Genomic DNA, 18,545 nt, shown 5'->3' with positions numbered 1-18,545 from the left:
CTACTTATCAGTTACTGTTCCAAGCTATGCATATATTTTTAATTAACTTTTTTATTATGGCAACTTTATAAGGAAGGTAATGCTATTATCATCATTGTAAAGATGAGAAATCTGAGGAACGGAGAAATTATATAATTTGCCCAAAGTTACAAAGCTAATACGTGGCAGCAGGTATTAGGCAGCCTGGCTTGCATCCATGTTTTTGCCACCATACTACGCTCTTCTCAATTAAACCAGTGTTTACTCCTGTTTGGAAGATCCCTACCACATAGCTTTCCAGAGGCTCCTACCTTGAAAATGTAAGTTGGTCTAGACAGAGCTTCTTCCACAGTAGAGAGTAAAAATACGATCTATGTATAAACACTAGACAACAGGTTACCCTTGGGATCAGAAAGATGTAATGCAAGTAGATGTTTCAGTGAGGAGGGTAAGAAGGCTAAGAGAAACAGGTAGAATAAGACATCTGTGCAGTGAATTCTCCCTCCAGGGGTTGATATCTTTGGGAAAGTGAGTGGAGAGTACACTTGGGGGAAGGTTTGGTCCTGCCTCTCTGCTTTGAAATTCCTAATGGATACCAATGTGATGGGTAACCCCATTCTAGAGGCAGTGAAATGTGATAGAAAAACAAAGGTGAGGATTAGCTAGGCAGAGAAAAAGACTGAGAACACAACAAAGCCTCCTCTCTGGAAGGAAGTCAGAAATTTCTGCCTAAACCCACAAGAGAACATAGAAGATGACTGAGAAAGAGCCAGCAGTGTGCACGGAAAAGGCAGTGGGGAGGTGGCATAAAGGAAGCTGACCCCAGTGGAACAGAGATGGCTTAAAAGCATGGCCCAGGAGGGTAGACTGAGGCTCAGAGGATCTGCAGCATCTTTCCAAAGGAATTCCATTTTAAAGAAAATCTCTCTCAGCAAGGATATGCATATACCTTCCAGCATATGTGGCACTAAATATTATCTCTATCACAGAATCAATCATTTAATGAATATTAATAAAATTAAAGTGGTTTAACCACAATTGTAAAATACATATTGAGAAAAGATAATCATACATCATGTATACTTTTTAAATGCACAAATCCATTTCTGTAAAGTGAGCTTTACTGGTAACAGTGAGGTAGACAAAGCCTAATGTCCCATAAAGAAATGTTAACCTCAGATTAGCTTTTTCCATAGAATATCTAAATAACCTATTGCATCAGAAAATTAAAATTTAGATAAGAGAATTAAGTAAGCTTATTTAAGTAGATGATGGAAGTGAGGTTCATGCTTACGTACATACATGACTAACCCTCGGTATATATGTATACATGGTTAACCCTCAGGGTGCTTTGACAACTTCCTAAATATTATGTGCATACAATACCAAGACAAAAATAAAGACCTTTCCCAATATCACCCACTATAAGAGAACTAGAAGAAGAAAAAAATGTTTGAAAAATTAGTATTTGATTCAACTCTACCCTTCCTCCTGATAACTGAATAAACAGAGCCCTGAAAAGTAGAAGACAAACTTGTTTCTTAATACTGCTGACTGGACAAAGCAAGGACACATTTTTTTTTTTAAGGTGAGAGCATACTGAGAGTGGAAAAAAAGGATAAGAATTAAACCACAGATGCTCAAACACAGGGTGGACAGATGTGTGCTCTTACTAAGATGGGCCATGCAATCTAAGATTCCAGTCAGACTCGCTTTGCCCGAATTCTTTCATCTTAAGTTATCCCATAGAAAGATCATACCATCATCTCAACAGATGGCAATGACAGTCATCGCTTACTGAGTGCCAACTATATTCCAAGGGCAATGCGAAACACATTACAGGCTTCAGTTCATGTGCCATTTATAGAATGCCTATGAGGTAGGTATGATTGCTATCTGCACTTTATAAATGATGAAACTGAGAGCAGAGCGTAAGCAGCTAGCCGTGGTTGTGATGCAATGCTGCTAAGTGGTAGAGCCGGGCTTCAAACTGCAGTCAGTCCAATCTCTTCAACACTGCACCAGGCTTGACATAAAAATACCTTTGGCAAAATTCACTACACATTTAAAAAAAAATAATAATAAATTCTTAATAATAGGAATAGAATAATAATTTCTTAATACAATCAAATCTTCCTTAAACTAATTCCAACTTCAAACCTACTAGCAAATCACTCTAAGTATCCCCATTGTATTCAAGAATAAGAATGGATACTCTGGTGGCTGTTCTTTGGCATCTGGAAGAAATTCCTGGAATTTCTTCCTTTTTTTTTTTTTTAAGATTTTATTTAGTTACCTGAGAGAGAGCAAGAGAGGGAGAGAAAGTACAGAGGGAGAGGGAGAAGCAGACTTTTTGCTGAACAAGGAGCCAGTTGCAGAACGCGATCCCAGGACACTAGGATCATGACCTAAGCTGAAGGCAGACGCTTAACCAACTGAGCCACTCAGGCGCCCCTGGAATTTCTGATTAATAAAAACAAGGCGTAAAAATATACAATTATAACTATTCAAAAACATAAAACCATTACTTGTAGATTCTACAATTATTTTTTTGATTTTACAATTATTTAACTAACAAAGTTAAGCAAATTACCTGAGACATCATATGAACTAAAATAGCAAGTTCTATGAGATAGTTTGTAACAAAATAAATGAAAAATAAAAATTAAATAACCACTTATTTTCATGTTCATCATTCTGTATCTTAGCAATATGTAGAGGAAATTATCTAATTCACATTACTGACAAAATTATACAATACTTAGGAATGAATATGATAAGGAATATACTAGAACGATATAAAAAATCAGTAACACTAGATTGAAAAGCAAAAAGGACAATAAAATGATTTGAGAAGCATATTTTATCCCTGAATGGTAACACTGTATATTACAGAGGTATAATTTTTTTTCCAAATTACTTCATAAAAAATGAAATTGGAAGTATCAGGAAGTGAAATTGACACTATGATTTTTAAGTTCATGTGAAAAAGTCCACTGGTGAAAATAATTTTGAAATAGAAAGGTAATTTAAAAAAACAAAACCAGTCTTAGTAGATGTCAAAATTTACCACGAAATGAAAATAAGTGACTGACGTATTGATAGATGTCTCTATGAAAGAATCTTTTTTTTTTTTCTATGAAAGAATCTTGAAGCAGCAGGTAAGAGAATGGTTACTATTTAACAAAGATTCTGTGAAGCTATTGGTTAGCTGTTGAGAAAAATTATATTCTCCTCTCACTTCATATGACAAATTCCAGCTTTTAAAAAAAGACATCTAGAAAAAAGTATGTAAGTAAGCATCCGATTTCTGGATAGGCTTAAGGCAATTTTAAAAAAATTCAACAAAATAAGATTGATAGATTTAATGTATAATGAATAAAATAATAGGATAAACAGACTAAAAATGTGGAACTAAAAATTTTAAATGTTCCTTATATATTAAAAGGTTATAAAATTTGGTAAGAAAAAACATCTCTAAATATGAGAAACTCAAACAGATAAGTATGAAGAGTGAAAATACAGACAACAAATGAACACTTTAAGGAATTCAGTGTCTACAGTAATCAAGAATGCAAGATAAAATGAGATAAAATTTCTCACTTAACAAATTTGCAAAAAATTATATTTTATTGTATTTTTTCTGTAAAGGTAATATATTCACATGGTTGAGAAACAAAACAATATGAAAAGGTATTCATTTAGAAATCACACCCTGATTCTTTTCCCTGTCCACCCTGTATTCCCTCCACCCTCTTCTCTTTATTTAAATAACCATTTTTATTAGCTCCTGTGAATCCTTGACAGTTTTCTGATGAAATGCAAGCAAATTGAGAATATATACTTACATTCCCACATTCCATAAATAAAATTTTAAAAACGACTAGCATTTTGCATGAGGTTGAATTTTTATGAATGAAAAGACTGTTCGCATTTTTTGTTACGCAAACTACCTATTCATAATCTTTGACCATTGTTCTACTGCTTTTTACTTTTCCCCAACCCCACGATTTCTAAAATATATTAGAAAACTCTTGGTGTGGCGCCTGGGTGGCTCAGATGGTTAATAGTCTGCCTTCGGCTCAGGTCATGATCTCGGGGTCTTGGGATCAAACCCCCATGTCTGGCTCCCAGCTCAGCAGGGAGTCTGCTTCTCCCTCTGTGATTCCCTCTGTTTGTGCTCTGTCTCTCTCTTTCAAATAAACAAATAAAATCTGAAAAGAAAAGAAAAGAAAAGAAAAAAGAAAAGAAAAGAAAAGAAAACTCTTGGTGATTTCAGAGGTAAATACTTTTTCCCAGTTTATCATTCTTCTTTAGAATTTCTCCAGAGTAGCTGCTTTTTTGTTTTGTTGCCAAACCAAAGGATTTAATGAGTCAGATTTGTCTTTTTTTCCCTCTCTCTCTTTTAGACGTTAGAATTGAATCATAGTTAGAAATCTTTTCAGTTACATTCTTTTGGGTTTTCTAAGTATTAAGTCATCTACAATAACAGTTTCTCTTCTCTGGTTTTGTTGACTAACAACTCTGGTAAAGCGTCACTAGTGAGTGTGAGAGCTGTGCACCCTTATCTTTTTTGTCTTTTGGCAGAAATAACAGAAGTGCCTCTAGCATTTTGCCATTAATTATTATACCGTCTTTGGGCTGAGTTGGTGTGTGTATGTACGTGTGAATGCATAAATAGTTTGTTATGGTTACAAAATGCTTAACTCTCACTTTATTGAGTTGTGTCTTAAAAAAAAAAAAATCCAGAATGGCTGTTGAATTTTGTCAAATGAACACTCGACATCTATAGAGATTAACATATAATTTTTCCCTTAGATCAATTAATATGATGAATTCTTTTTAATGGAGTTCATAATTTTTCATTCCTGGAATGAACTCTACTTCATCATGATATATTACTCCTTGAACGAGTTGCTGGATTCTTTCTCCTGATAATTTTCTGAAGAGTTTTGCATTGATATTCATAAATGAAATCATGGATAGTTTTCTTCTTGTGAAATTTTGACCAAGCTTAGGTGGTCAATGATATTATGACCTCATGAAAATAATTTAAAGTTTATATTACTCTGAAAGGGGTTAAATCACACTGAAACCATCTCTTCTTAAAAAAATCACCAGATAGAATATAATATACAAATGATGAATATCATAATATCTATATAACAACTAATATCCAGAGTATCAACTTTAAAAAGATGCATGTTGTAATATTTAAGGTAACACATAAGAGTAAAATAATATGAATTAACAAATTAGTAGAGGAAAAGGGGATAATAAAAAGTTGATTAACGCACACAAAAGCAAGAAAGGAAGAAAAAGCTACATAAAGAGATGGGTCATATAGAAAACCATAGTTGGATGGTAGATATAAGCACAACTATATCAGTAATTAAATTAAATGAAAACAGACTGAGATTGTCGGGTGGAATTAAAAACAAAAATGTAAAACACAGCTACATGTTGTTTACAAGAGACACAACTGTAACATACGGGCAAAGACAGGCTGAAAGTAAATGGAAGGGAAGCTATAAATTATGCAAACATTAAAGGAAATAATCTGGGGTGACTATATAATGTTGGAAAAAGCAGACAGTAAGCCAGATAACTGTATTAGAAAGACAGGAGAGCACTTCATATCCATGAAAAGGTCCATTCACCAGGGGATAGCACAATCCAAAAGATAACCTTCTAAAACCATAGCTTTAAATTTTATAAAGAAAATGAGTAGAACTACAAGAAAAATAAGCAAATTCACCATTATTGTGGATGATTTAAAAATATCCCTCTCATAAGCTCATAGAGTAACAATAAAATATAAATTCAGGAAGGAGAGAGTAGGTCTGAAAAAAAAAAAAATAACACACTTGATCTACCTAACTTGGATGCTGCATTGTACCAACAACGGCAAAATTCACACTTTTTTCAAGTTCTATCGGAACATCTGCCAAAGGTGACCATATGTTGGGTCATTAAGCAAGTCGTTACAAAATTAAAAGGACTGAAACTATTCAATGCTTATTCTCTGACAGAATTCTGGCTGCGAAATCAATAACAAGAAAGATAACTAGGGAATTCGTAATTGCTTGAAAATCAAGCAATATGTTTTTGAATAACAAATGAGTCAGAGGAGAAATCCCAAAGGAAATCAAACAATTTAAGATATGACATCATCATTAGACACAGAGGAAATACTCCATTAAGGAGTGCGATTCCAGGCAAGCAAGAGGAAGTGAAAATGGGCAAGAAGCAGGAGAAGGGGAGAAAGCCCATAGAAGGGGGTACCGTGGGGCTGGCCATTTCTAAGGGCACACAGCACACAAACTGCCCCATAAGTGGTCACTCTCAGGCAGAGAAAAGGTCAAGAATGTGTTACTAACTCCTCCGTCATCCTGGTCAAGGATGAGCCACAGAGCCTGTTCATTCATTCCCATCTCCATGTCAGGAGGAGAGCCCAGGCAAGGAGCCCATGTGTAGTCCCTCGGAGTTCAGCACTAGTGAGGATGCGGTGTCACCAAGGCTCACAGAAGGGTGCCGAAGGTATAAATTTATACATATTTTCTGGAATATGTATTGAGCACCGTTAAAATATTTAAAATGTCAGACATCTTAATTCTCCTCCTAGGAAATTTTCCTTAACAAAATTGTCAGAAAACTGGACGGAGATTTATTCAAAGATACATTCACATAAGTATTATTTTTAATAACCACAAATTTATACAATCATAATGGATTGTGATACATTTTAAATCAGAGTATTATACTCACATTAAAAATAATATTTGCTTTACTGACGTAATGTCACAGGGAAATGTCACCATCTGCTGTTAAGAAAACAAAACTACAAGGCAAATGTTCAAACTTTTTTTATATCCACTATGTAGAAAAAATAACGATGCAACGAGTTGTCTCTTAGTAATTGCATTGCTGGATCTGATATTTCCCCCACTTTACAGTTTCCTATAGTTTCACTCTTACTACGATAAACACATATTACTTTGATAATCAGAAAAATAGCAAGGAAAAAAATTAAAAACTTGATATAAATTGAGTTAAAGATGGTGACTCAAGGCCACCCACGCCTGTAGGTTGCAGTCCTGGCCAAAATAAAAAGAGGAGAAGGCTTTGAGTGAGATCCTCTACAACTTAGTCTATACCCAAATTCAGCTTTCTAAATGCATTTATTCTCAGAATCTAAAAAAGAAAACAAAGATAATGATAAATACTACAAGTGATATTCAGTTAGCACAAATGTCAGCGCAGCCAAAATTTCTTGAGCACAGAGTCTAGTATGCTTCCCAACAGAGTCCCCAAAATAAAAGCTACCTTCAAAGGAACATCCTATAGAAATAGCAGCTTTCTGGATCCCTGTTACAGTAACCCCGGTGCTCATTAAGAAGCATCTTACAATTAGATGGTTTGCTTTGACTATGCAAATTGTAAGAAATGTATCTTTAATCCTACCTAGCCAATATCCTTCTCAATCCTTCCTCACATCACACAAGAACAACTATCACAGGCCTGCACAAAATGACCACATCAAAATGCCTCTGTTTTGAAGTACCCCAAAGGAAGCAATAACTAAAAATCTAGGAAGCAAGGAGAATTTGAAACACAGAAAGCACATGACATTTTGCTTATGATCTCAAAACAACTGAGGGGAGGTTCCTGTTTAATTTTTTTGCATATTGCAAGTATGATTTCATTTAAAGAAAATTCCCCTATTTCTTATCCCGAGTTGATCATGACAGTTTTTTAAAAAAAAAAATAATGTGTTTATTCATTTTCATAAATCTCTCGTAGTGACAAGACAATTCAGAGCTACGTTGCTATTTTAAGAATGTCACAAGTTCTATCCCTCAATATCCAAAATGCCCTCCTGCTTCTTCTCTGAGCTCTCAGTGGTAGCAACCCCTAAGACTGTCAGTAAGTTGTTTCTTGAGTTTGGGGAATTCTTAATAAAAATTCTATGAAACAGAGCAGTTTCAAGGAAGCATATGAAGCATGCTCTTCATACTTTTTCTTTCAATTTATATTTCCTTTATTATTTTCTGATGCCAGAAATGACTGCACAAGAGATGAATTACTTTTTCCTCCGAGGATTCTTATTGTTTCAATTTTCATAAACACCTTTACTTACTCCTTTGTTTATCCTGATCTATACACATGCTATGGAATTTTTTTTCTGAAGGGACAAATGTAAATTATAACTGAAAGTAAAAACAAAATGTGTGTTTTCACTTTATCAAAAAGAAGTCAGTTCTTTGAATTTCCATTTCTGTGACTTTATTTTGTTTCATTCTTGAGCCTAAACTTGATTTCACATTGTTCTCAATATTTTTCAAAAATTTCAATGAGTCATTCAAAAAATATGATCTACATTATTCTCTAATTTCCTTACACTGGTGAAATCATTCAGAAAATGGATGGTTGGATTACATATATTGTTTGGTTTTAAGCATCTTAGTTCTTTTAAAATTAACCTAATAATATAGGAGAAAGTGAGATACAGAATTTCTTCATCTTATATGCAGAGGGTAGGCAAACCATGACCCACAGGCCAAACCTCACCCACCACCTGTTTCGTAAATAAAGTCTTAATTGGGACAGAGTCCCATCTTATCCACATCTATGGCAGGAATAAAGGCAGAGTGGAGTAGTTTCGGTAGATCATTTGGCTCATAAAGGCTAAAATACTTACCTCTGGCTCTTCTCAGAAAAAAAAAATTGCCTACTTCTGTTATGTACAGTGTTCTCTGTCCTCAGAAAATGCCTTAAACATTTTATGACAAATAGCATTTTCTTTCATAACCAAGATATTCATGTTTAAAATTTTGAGTGTGTTTATGTATGTATAAAATTTCAACTGGTTTTCCACATCTTCCTTATTATTAATTACATTATTACATGAAAGAGTCTTTACTACCTGATATAATTCTTAAAAACTTACTTCTACGACCTCCTGTGGGCTGGCTATGTGCTCACATTGACTTCTTTGCTTTCTGTGATAATACCAGCCTGGCACCTGACGGGATATTGCTTTAAAGAAGCCAGATGGCAGTATATAGGAATGCATTCTGTAGGAGTCAAAGGTAGGAATTAAAAGATTTACAATTATGTACTGAATAATACTCCCTTCTTTAGATTTATGATTATCTCCATGCCTGATCATGCTAGAAAAGACAGGGAGACTCATATGGAGAAAGCTTCAGAAGTCCATGGGAATTTTTTTGGATTAATCTTTCCTAAAATCTTCAGACTTCCCCAAAATTTAATTCATATCCATATTGACTATAGCTACTTCATTTTGGAAGACAAATAATCATACACCTTTTAAAATAAACTATAATGTTTCATGCAATTCTCTAGTAAAATGTTTTTCATTTCCCCAAAAACAGCACAAAGCAAATGTAATGTCATCAAATCTATTTGTGGACTTGATACCAAGTTACTGACCAACTCCAAGGAAGATGCTAAAAATAAGCTACAAATATCTATTCTAAGAGTGGAGTAGCAAAGTCTCCACTCAGACACTTAACAGTAAAACACAACATTATAACATCATAATTTCACGGGATATGTAATTTTGAAGGGGTTTGAATACGCCAACAGATTACACCATTAGAAAACCCTAAAGTCGGGTATTTCCTATTTTAAAAAAAGGTAGTCAAACTTATGCCCTTTTTAAAAGTTAAGCAGTATAATTCCTATTTTATAAAATAAGAAACATTTTAACCAAAATTCAGTACGGCCCATGATATACAGGATATTTATGTTAATAATGATAACAAAATTATCTATATAATCTTATCTCTGACTCTTACTGATTTAATAAAAGTTTTGGGGCACCTGGGTGGCTCAGTCGGTTAAGCATCTGCCTTCGGCTCAGGTCACAATCCCAGGGTCCTGGGATCCAACCCCGCGTAGGGGCTCCTTGCTCAGCAAGTCTGCTTCTCCCTCTCCCTCTGCAATTCCTCCTGCTTGTGCTCTCTTAGCCATTCAATATATATGCCTATATGCTGGAATCTTCCTGAATTATTTAAAACATTTATTCAAAACTTATTGTATATAAGAACCTAGTAACTGGTTTTGATCCTTAAGAAACATGCCAACGGGGGGGGGGGGGTAGTGGAATGCAAACAACTAACTAATGCACTTCGTATTTGAATAGAAAAATAAGAAAAGGCCCATGTTAAAACATAGTGTGAGGCAATTAATTCTGAAGAGATGAGGAAGATGAGGGATTAGGAACGATTTCAGTGAGAAGGTGACATTTGAGCTGGCCTTTAAGAATGAGTAGTGTTACTCTAGCAAAATGAATGCTGCCCACAGAGCTCAGAATTCAAGAAGGTGGGTGAGGAATGATATTTTAAGAGGATTTTGAATGTGGCTTTACTCTCGCCCTGGAACTGGTGAATAGAGCTCCATGTTGGGGATGAAGAAGCGTTAAGAGGGCGCCTGGGTGGCTCAGTCGTTAAGCGTCTGCCTTGGGCTCGGGTCATGATCCCGAGGTCCTGGGATTGAGCCCCGCATCGGGCTCCCTGCTCGGCGGGAAGCCTGCTTCTCCCTCTCCCACTCCCCCTGCTTGTGTTCCCTCTCTCACTGTGTCTCTGTCAAGTAAATAAATAATCTTAAAAAAAAAAAAAAGAAGCATTAAGTTACCCCACATTCTAAAGAGAGTTTTACAGCTAGGTCCAGACACCTGCTCCAGAGCTAACTTAGAGGTAGGCAAGCCCTTACTACTTTTACTCCCACCAAACCACCAACTTCACCCCAAGCACCCTTCCCAAGTCCATATACAGAAGACTAAAATACCAGGAAGGAAGAGAAAGGCAATGGTTAGAATCACCAGCCAAGAGCATGATGAGAAATGCTATGGGACTATACATAAAAGAGACTGTGCTATAGACTGAATTGCTTCTTCCAAAATTCTTATGTTGCAGCCCTAACCCCATTGTGATGGTGTTTGGAGATGAGGCTTTAGAGATGTGATTAGGGTTGAATGAGGTCATAAGGGTGGGGCCCTCATGATGGGATTAGTGTCCCTGTAAGAAGAGACACCAGAGACTTTATCCCCTCCACCCCGCCACACCATGTTAGGACACAGCAAGAAGACAGCCATCTGCAAGCCAGAAATAGTCCTCACCAGAGAAGGGAATAGCTGCCACCTTGATCTTGGACTTCCCAGCCTCCAGAAGCCCAGGTATGATATTTTGTTATGGGAGCCTGAGCTGAGCAATACAGACTGGCATCTCATCTCCTGGGTAGACATCATATCAGCTCAAGAGATTGCTGATTTGCTGTTAAACCTACCTTACCAAAGGGGAAAAAAAAATAATGCAGAAAAGCATCAGATTTTATTTCCAGTGTTTGATGCAGCAAAGCTACGGATCAAAGCTCGCGTCTTTGCAAGGGGACTCGGATAATCAGACCTGGTGGGCTATCCCACTAATGGAGGGAGCTGAGAGGGTAGGAAGAGGTTAAGACTAATCACACACAGAGGGCCAGTACAGAGACCACTCTACATGTGAGGAAGAACTCACACATGTCCCACAGAAATGCCCAACTTTGGAACCCTCCTCCACAGAAGGTATCAATGGTGAGTTACTATTAGCCAGGAAGAGAAGCAACAACCAACAGAGAATGACCTCCAATCAGAAGCTAATCTGGCCCTTTTGCCCTATGTCCCCTCCCGGTCTCCACTTCCATCAGGGAAAACCAGAAGGAGGCTAGTAGGCATGAAAACGTGAACCACACCCTCTTCCCCCTTCTAGTCCCGCAGGTCTAACTTGAACTGGAGGAACACATGAAGATGAGACTGGGGTCTTAAATGGACTCCACAGTTACATCATTGGAAGTAACCAGCATGCTATAGGGCCTGACACTTTGCAGATGAATCACTGCAAATGGATTATGAGGGGAGTGGTTCCAGAAACATTTCAGAGTTAGCACAAAGAATCTTATATACCATCTATTATGGAGGAAAAGGAAAGAGTCAATGACTGGTCAGAAAAGATAAATTTGTTTTGGATCGATTTAAGGCAAATTCCTATTTTCATCATTTTCTCCCATCCTCTGACAATATCTTTTCTAGTTTATTCCCTTTCAAATCCCCCTTTTAAATAACCTCTCACTTGAGGCATTACTATTATACAATATTAAGAATATCAAGAATTCTTACTAAGCTTTGTGTTGACGGAAAAGATTAAGGTTTTTGAGAAAAATGTTCAATTTCAAAGTTGGTCTTGGACACAGCCATCAATCTTAGCATGTTTTTTCTTTTTTGTCTCCACCTGTGCATCATATTTATGTAACAGCCAACCCCTTAATCCTGGTTTTACTTCCCACTTCACTGGTCTCCTCCATCATTTCCTAAGAACTTCTTCGAGATTTTTCTTGGATATTTTTCCATCCTGTCTATGAAGCTCCATCAACTCTATCAGGCACACCTAAGACAGGCCCATTCCTTGGATCCTTCTCCCTCTCGGATCAGGAAACAAGCTTCCTTGACAGCCCGGACAACTGACGAATTCTGCATGAGGCATGAGAATGAAATTAGCAGACACACTAAAAGGCACAGGATGGGCACTCACATCCGATTTTCAAATAGAATGCCCTTGAGAAAAGGCTATGGCTTGTTGGCTTCCTCTGTTTACCCTGAGCTTCAAAAGGGAGGATGAATAAGAGCACCTAAGATTGTGGTTTAAAGCTGGTTGGACTCAGGACAGTCTAATCCTTCACCTATTAGCAACGTGGGCTAATGTTTCCTAGCCTAGGGAGATTGCAGGCTAGCTCTTTCAGGAAACACCTAAGAAGAGGCAACAAAAATACTTAAACAAAAGAAACTCTAACTCAGCTTTCCTGCCATTTTGCCCCAAGAATCTGTCAGGTTAAGTGACATCCTCTTAAAAACGCTGTTACAATGTGCCTTCTCCATGAATGCACAGCAGTAATTCCTGCAGATTAAGGCTGACCTAGCCAGGTCATTGGCCCCTATGTGGCTGAATACATGTTTGGGAAAACTTATCTCATCCCTTAGAGTTTAATTAGTACATATTTAAATGGAATTAGAAACAAAGAATGTTAGATACTCCCAAGAACTTCCAGCTGGGCATCCATAAATCATAAAGAAATTGGGTCATGAAAAAATCAAGTGACTTGCTCTAAACAGCAAGGCTATGAAGGAATTGATACGTATTCCCATTAAGATGTGAAGGTGCTACTCAGAGTTTTAGTGAACACGGAGGCTCTCATGACCCCAGCTGACAGCTCAGAGCGGAGTCTCTCCCCAGAAACGCCCTCAGTGGAAGGGAGCTGCCTAGCACAAGATCACACCTCCCTGTGGGGGCCTGGCCTCTTTCGCTGCAGTTGGAACATTCCTGAAGCTCCATCTGGGCTGCAGAGCACTCACTATCCATGGGACTCATGGGCCAAGGCCTCTGTTGCCAACCGCATCCCTCTTCACCTACTTCCTCTGCCTACCTTACTCCTGTCATGGCTTACTTCCATCAGGTGTCCTCCCGGAGAACATGCCCCAGTACACCTCCTGCATGTGCATTTCTAGATCACAGTCTGCTTCCCAGGGAACTCAACCTACAAAAACAGTCTATTCCAGTACTTGAGAAAATCGAACATTGGGAAACACTTGGCCTACACTGACGTAGACTGTTGCAGGATCTCTTTTAATTTAACAAGGTGCACTATGAATCCCCAATAAATACCCAGAAGTTACAGAAAGTTATTTAGCCAGAGAACCCTCTTTTTATATTGAACACCTTCTGAGACTGTTTGTGCAATATGCTCTGGGAAACATGAATGCAATTCACTCTAGCTCACATTAGACTATAATTGCTAATGTTATTCATGTCTATATGTCCTGTAATAGCAAAAGATTGGAAATAACTTAAATCTCCACAGAGGACTGCTTAAACAAATTATGATATAGCCATAGGATGGAATATTATGCATCCATAGGAAAAAAATGAGACGGTCTTTAAGTACCAGTATGAAAAAGTATCCCAGATACATACTTTTAAGTGCAAGAAGCAAGGTTACTCAATAGTGCATACTTGTTTTTTAAAAAAAGGATTGAACATATGTTTATGTTTCCTTGGGCATGCACAAAATATTTATAAAGGTATGAACTAGGAAATGATAGCAGCGGTTGTTTCCATAAAAGGGAATTAAAAGCAACTTGGTCCCCTCTGAATTTTAAACCATGGGAATAGATTACCTTTTGAAAAAAAATTAAAATATTAAAAATTAAAAGCAAAACACCACAAAGTATTAAATAGCAGATACTTAAATACTTTGTCTAATTATATATGAAGAGACCCTGGGAAAAAAAAAAATGTGTAACATTTTTCTTAGTTCCTTAGATTATGAGCTCTTTGAAGACAGGCACTATGTCTTCCTATTCATTTATTTGTAATGCTCAAAGCCTAGCAGAATGCCTGAACCAGAGGAGGCAGTTAATAATGTGCTTTTTAATTGAATCCTATTGCTTCCATATAGCAACAGATTTAAAGTAGCCCTTTTTTCCTTTCTTTCTTTTTTTATAATAAACAAAAAAAAATTTTTAATGTAGGATCCAGGGAAACTCTAGAAATGGAGGAAGAATAGCACATTCTTTCGTGTATTTTCTTGGTTTGGTTTTTCTGTTATTAGCCTATAGTCATCTAAAAAGCATCTGGAGCTATGCTGTCCAATACAGTAGCCACTAGCCGTATGTGGCTATTTAAATATAAATGTAAATTAATTAAAATTAAATTAAATTAAAAATTCATTTTCTCAGTTGAGCTAGCCATGTTTCGAGGGCTCAAAAGCCACAAGTGGTCTGTGGTGACTTTACTGGACACAGCAGATGGAGAACATTCCCACCACCGCAGAAACTCCTTTTGGACAGCACTGATGCCGGTATAGCAGAGGCTTTGGTTTCGCTCCTATCTGGATTGAAGCCCAACTTAGCCACTTACTAACAATAGGGTTTAGAGGAGATTCATCAATCTCCTTGGGCCTCAGTTTCTTCATCTGTATAATGGGGGAAATGATAGTGCCTCCCCTCCCCGGGTCATTGTAAGAGTCAAGTGAGTTCATTCATGAAAACCACACAGAACAGGCCCAGACACACAGTGAGCGCTCGAAGATGTTACCTCTCTGTGATTATCACCACCGTGATTGTGACACCTCACCACGAACCGCTCACAATCCGGCTGTTCCCCCCGCTCCCATAAGTCCCTCAGAAAAAGTGGCCATTAACATCCTTACCATCTAGTTCAGTGTTATTAAAGTACCAGTCTACAGTGAATAAAGCTTACAAGAATTCCTTCTTCAGAAAAGACTTTGTGAAAAAAAAGAAAAATGTTGGGCAAACTAAAGATGTGTGCTAGTGGTGTGGTGAATTTGCATTCTGGTGCGAGCTCTTTATTGGGTCAAATCCTGGAAACAAACATTTTCATACTTTGGACTGCAATGGTCTAGTTGGATATGATTTTAAAATTCTCACAAAGAAGGCATCTGTCATACTCCGCCATGTAGAGAGCAAAGTCTAGTACCAGCAAAACTGAAAGGGAGAGGCAGCTGGGTCAGTCAAGGTGAGGTTTTTATAGCTGGTAAATGTGAATTAAATTTCAAAGAACATAAATCATGATGAGAGGAGAGACAGAAGTGGAGAAGAACGGCCAAGGAACAATAGCAAGGGAAAGGAAAAAGAGAAGACTCATAGCTTTAGCCAGCCCTTCAAAAATCAAGAAATAGTTTCCTTTTAGCCCAGAGGCCAAGCCATTCCCTTGCTAATTTGTGGCTTCCAACAACAGAAAACCAGACAAACCTGAATCTACTAGCAGCCAGTTTTGGCCTCTTTAGTGCTACTGTGTGGTATATCTTCACATAATATAATAGCAATATTAAATATATATAACTTTAAACTCAAAAAATATATATGGGAAGCTATTTCAGTGACTTTCTGACCCTTCAAACATTTGCAGTTAAAGATAAGTGAGCCAAAAAACCCCCAAAAAAGTGCTCACGTGTGTGTTTTAAATGAATGTTCTTCTTTTGAATTCCTCGGTACTTATATAAAAAGACCTATATAAAAATTATTCCTCGTCATAAAAATCAGCCAATTATTACTAACCAATTTTCCAGTACGGCCTCTATAGATAATTGTTTAACTATTAAAGTGTATGGTGTGATTTGTAACGGCCACATGCTGGCACCACGTGCTTGCTCTGTGTTGCCGCAGAAGACATACTTTATCTGCTGTAGCATGAAAGGCTGTATGACAATTTAGAATGACGCACACTTCTTATTACCTGCTGATAAAAAGCTATCAGGGAAAACGACAGTTTAATTATATAGCACATCTCCTGCTGGCAAATAACTGGATTCTAACATTTCTATGGCTTCTCACCAATCCCTCACAGAAGCAGAGAGGTAAGATTACCACAATCCTCAGAAGTATCACTTACAATTAAGTAAAGAAGTCTAAGGCAAAGTAGATCTTTCATATTAAATACAGATGCACTTTCGGCCACAATCTCTCAGCGCCCTGTCCCCAGACAGTCCTGCCAGAGTTGGCTGTCGTTCCTCTCATGTTTTATTTTTTCTGGCTGATTAGGCCTTTGGTATTTCCCATTCCAAATACCCAGCTTGTTATGAGATGCATCAAGTGATTTATTCTGAGCACCGGATCTCTGAATCAACACAGTGGCCACAAATTTGCTGTAGTAGTCCCAAAGGTCTTGTTTCTAAAGCATTACTTGCTGGGCTCCTTCTTGACGAGTAACCTAAACTGCTCAACTCTCCATAGCAAAGCAGTCGTGCTTATAAAACTGGGAAGAGGCTGGGCGCCTGGGTGGCTCAGTCAGTTAAGCGTCTCTCAGGTCATGATCCCAGGGTCCTGGGATCGAGTCCCTCATCGGGTGCCCTGCTCAGTGGGGAGTCTGCTTCTCCCTCAGCCCTTTACTCTAATTATGCTCTTTCTTGTTCACTCTCTCTCTCTCTAAAATAAATAAATAAAATCTTTGGAGAAAAAAAAAGACCTGCCAAGAGGCAGACTGTCTCTATTCATAAAATTTACTTGCAATCGGCAGAGTGCTTGGACTCTTGAGTTCTAGGGTGGTCCATGTGGCTGTCGGCCTTTTTTCCCCGGACTGGATGCAGACCTTCTCTATCTTTGACAGCACTGCTGGCTCTTTTCTCTCCACCAGGGCTGTGTGCAATTTCCTGGGACACAGCTAACAGAATGCCTGCCCCCAGATTAGGACATTGCATCAGATGTTTTCGTTCTTTATCTCCTCTTTCCCCTGTCTCACTAGATATTCTTATTTAAATAGTAGCTACCAAAACTACCGCTATGAATATATTGTCATTCCTTTATTCTTTCTAACCTTTGCTTTTCATTTTTCTCTGCTTTTTATCAATTCTTCCATGCTCCTCAGCTTGTGTGCAAAGAAAAATGGTAATATAGACCTCACCGAACACGTAGTGTGCCCCATTCCTTCTATGGGATTACATATTTGGTTTTTTTTTTTTTTAAAGATTTTATTTATTTATTTGTGAGAGAGAGAATGAGAGACAGAGAGCATGAGAAGGAGGAGGGTCAGAGAGAGAAGCAGACTCCCTGCTGAGCAGGGAGCCCGATGCGGCACTTGATCCCAGGACTCCAGGATCATGACCTGAGCCGAAGGCAGTCGCTTAACCAACTGAGCCACCCAGGCGCCCGGGATTACATATTTGTTAACAGCGTTTAAAATTCTGACCCTTTCTGTTGGGTGAATTTGGCAGAATGCCTCCAAATGGCCGTATTTTTGTAGCCTAAAATGTCACATTTCTTTTGAAGGTCCCCCCACCCCCTCAGAGGGGCTGATGGAGAGATAAAGTGGCAGCTTTTTACGCCAAAACCATCCCTACATAACAGAGGCTGTCCTATTAACTTAAATGACCAAATTACTAATGAGAAGATTTGTGACAAACACGGAATGGGAGCAAATGAAACTGAAAGGTCTTGTAGAATATATCATCCGGGATAGAAAACAGCATAGAAAATAATCTGGGTGGCTCAGTCGTTAAGCGTCTGCCTTCGGCTCAGGTCATGATCCCAGTGTCCTGGGATCGAGTCCCGCATCGGGCTCCCTGCACAGCGGGAAGCCTGCTTCTCCCTCTCCCACTCCCCCTGCTTGTGTTCCCTCTCTCTGTCTCTCTGTCAAAATAAATAAATAAAATCTTAAAAAAAAAAAAAAAAGAATCTCCATTCAGTAACAGAACACAGCCCTCTAGGCAACCACCATGAAATGTGTCACTACCATTTGCTGGGACAAAGAGAATTTCTCTCTTTGGACTTGTGTAAACAATAGCAATGTTGTTCACTATCTTTTCTTTTACCAGACGCCACGCAGATGTCTTTACAAACTATTCATCACTAAAACGTTGCAATTTCGAAAACTATGGTTTACGCAACACTGAGACTGACGGCTCCTTGATAAAATCTGGGAGCCTCCCTAATCTTACCAAAAGCACAGAATCGACTGAAAGCCTAGAGAACCCAACCCTGATCCTGTTTGTCT

General features: G+C 37.9%; 1 protein-coding gene across 2 annotated transcripts in view; it reads right to left on the bottom strand.

Moving 5' to 3' along the window:
* IL15 (interleukin 15) overlaps positions 1-18,545 on the bottom strand; it is a 77,071-nt gene that overhangs the window by 43,214 nt on the left and 15,312 nt on the right. The window lies entirely within an intron of this gene.

This window comes from Phoca vitulina, unplaced genomic scaffold (assembly GCF_004348235.1).
Source record: "Phoca vitulina isolate PV1807 unplaced genomic scaffold, GSC_HSeal_1.0 scaffold14, whole genome shotgun sequence".
NCBI lineage: Eukaryota > Metazoa > Chordata > Mammalia > Carnivora > Phocidae > Phoca > Phoca vitulina.
The sequence above is the reverse complement of the archived record's forward strand: the minus strand, read 5'-3'. Positions and strand labels throughout refer to the sequence as shown.